This window comes from Lynx rufus, unplaced genomic scaffold (assembly GCF_022079265.1).
Source record: "Lynx rufus isolate CCGP_SWC_20201006 ecotype Redwood Valley unplaced genomic scaffold, mLynRuf1.p SCAF_28, whole genome shotgun sequence".
NCBI lineage: Eukaryota > Metazoa > Chordata > Mammalia > Carnivora > Felidae > Lynx > Lynx rufus.
Genome location: NW_025814843.1, coordinates 8,247,154 through 8,249,735, shown reverse-complemented (window position 1 = coordinate 8,249,735; position 2,582 = coordinate 8,247,154).

Below are 2,582 nucleotides of genomic sequence, written 5' to 3'. Positions count from 1 at the left end.
GGCTGCGGTTTATTTAGCAGAGGATTCTGCCTTGGGGAAGACGTGGGGGAGAGGGAGAAATAGAAACCAGAAGTTACCACCTGGGAGCTAGGATTTGGTGTGAAGGAAGGAAGTGTTGAGCCCCCATCACTGGGGCTGTCGATGCTCCCGCAGGTTGTCATCTGCCAGTGTCCTCACACAGGCCCCAGGACTGGTCTGGAGCGAGGTTGTAACTGGAGGCTTCATTTTTGGTACCTTGCAGATTTTCTTTCCCAGATCACATTTCTTAGTCCTCAGGGCTAGGGTGCCTACCTGGGGGTCTTTGCATGTTTGAATCTCTACACTAACAGCATCTACAGCTGGAACCGCAGATGGATTGTTTTAAGGCAGCTTCTTCAGTCCCCACTTTTCCTTCTGGGTGATTGGGTCTGCCACACACTGGGACCATCATGCACTTAGGGTGGAAGGTTTGTCTTGTGGGAAGGAAGGGTGATATTTTCAAAGTGTTCAAAAACTAGCTTTACGTTTTTACTTTCTAGGTGGCCATTTTCTTCTCATAAGGCACATACTATTTTTAACATCTACTTTACGTTAATATTTGGTGTTAAATCTCTTGGTGGGTTGTTAAAAGAACCTCCTAATAAATTCTTAATACTGTGTATTTTTGTCATTTGGCTTGCTACCAAAGAGACTTAGCATTGCCTTAATTCCAGAATCTCTTCTGACACTTTGTTTTTGGCATGAGGGATTTCAACAGTCAGTTAACAGATCTAACCACAGAGAAATGAGAGCATGACGAAGGTCCTTCTTCCCACATGCATTCCACAGGCTTCTTTTCTTTCCACCAATAAAAAGAAAACTGACAAAAATGAAAGGGTTCATCACAGGGGAACCATTCCGCTGATTGATAGATGGGCCTCTGCAGTGTTGGCCTGTTACACTGATTGAGTTGTTCCTTTCCTTTCATTTGTAAATTACTTGGGGAAGGGCCAGGGTCTCTCTTAAATTAGGTTCCGTATTTAGCACTCTGTGGGTGTACCACTAGGGACTTTTTAGATGAACAATAATAAATCTTTCTAAAAACAAATAACAATGAATCATCAAAAAGTAGCTAAAACATTGTGGTTTTCACAAGATGTTTGTGTTTTCGTTTTTTGATAAGGATCTTTCCAAGAAGTTTCAAAAATATCTGTAAAATGGCTAAGTATCAGTGCTTTGCGATAGAGGGAGGTCGACACACACAGAAGAGTCTCTTGCCCCTCGACCGGTCTACATGTAGCTGAAAACTCATTGTCAAAATTCTTTCTGTCCTAAGTATAGTCCTTTAACCCTGAACTCAGGTGAGGATAGCGTCAGAGAATAAGGCTCTCTGGAATAGTGTTTTCTCAGCGTTTATAAGCAGTCCTTGGAAGTACCAGCTACTTAGATAACTGCAGAAATGTGGAAATAGTGTACAATTAAGAGTTGTTCCCATCAACACATCAATAAAGCTGAGGCTTACCTCCGGAGTTCCAGATGAAAACGCAGGTTCAGAAGTGGCTGACACTGTGAAACAACAGATTTCTTATTAGCAAAGCTGTGGAATCCCAGTAAAATAGTTACAGAATTAAAACTGTCCTGGTCTAAATCTTGACTCTGAGAAAATAAAAGTCAGAGTTGGGAGGGACGGTTTCATGCTCAGAGGTGGGCCATGGGGTCAACTCTCCCTGTCCCGGGATCCCTGGGGATCCTTGAAGCCCCAAGGCCCCCCTGTCACTCACCTCTGGGTTCTTGGTGGTGATAAGGCAGGCGGGGTCCCCGTGCTTATATAGGCACCCGTGTGCTGACGCTGTGGCTCTCTCCTCTTTGTTAGGGCAGGACATTTGGCAACATGACCCTCAGCATAATTTGTACTGACATTTGGCATGTTTGGATATAATTAGAAGTATTCATATCATTTTGAGTATGTGAACCGATCGCCTATAAATAATTTGACAGGGACCAATCTGCCAGCAGAGAATGCTTTCTAGTATGCTAGGAAGGTGATCTCTGACCGTGCCTGGTGGGGCCCCAGAGTCTGTTCCTGTGAGCTGTGTTCGATTTGGCAAACTCTTTCACACATACCTGTGGTTCTCAGTGACACATTGCTGTCAGGGCCTTAACCACTTGTCCTTATTTGTTACCATAGGAACCCTCACTCCATTCCCTTGGGTCCCTGCCAAGGCTTACCCTTGGAGTCTGGGCTTGGGCAGCTGTGCCAAGGTGAGAGGAGAATCTGCACCGAGTCTCCACCGTTGGCCCCGTGGCCACCCACTCCACACTGAAAAGATTATTTCAGTAGAACATAATATGTATTAATTGTAGGGAAAAATACAGATAAGTAAAGAGAAAAAAAAAGTATCTATAATCCTACAATGCAGAGATAAAATAAGGTAGAGAGGTATAAGTGGATTCATACTCTATACGTGCATATCGTACATAGAGGTCTTATAATCTACTTTAAGAATTATAGGTAATTTTATATAATTTACACCCTTATTCTTTAAACAGATTATATTGTGATCATTCTTTTTATTTTTTATTTTGTTTATTTTTTAAAGTTTATTTTTGAGAGAGAGAGTGAG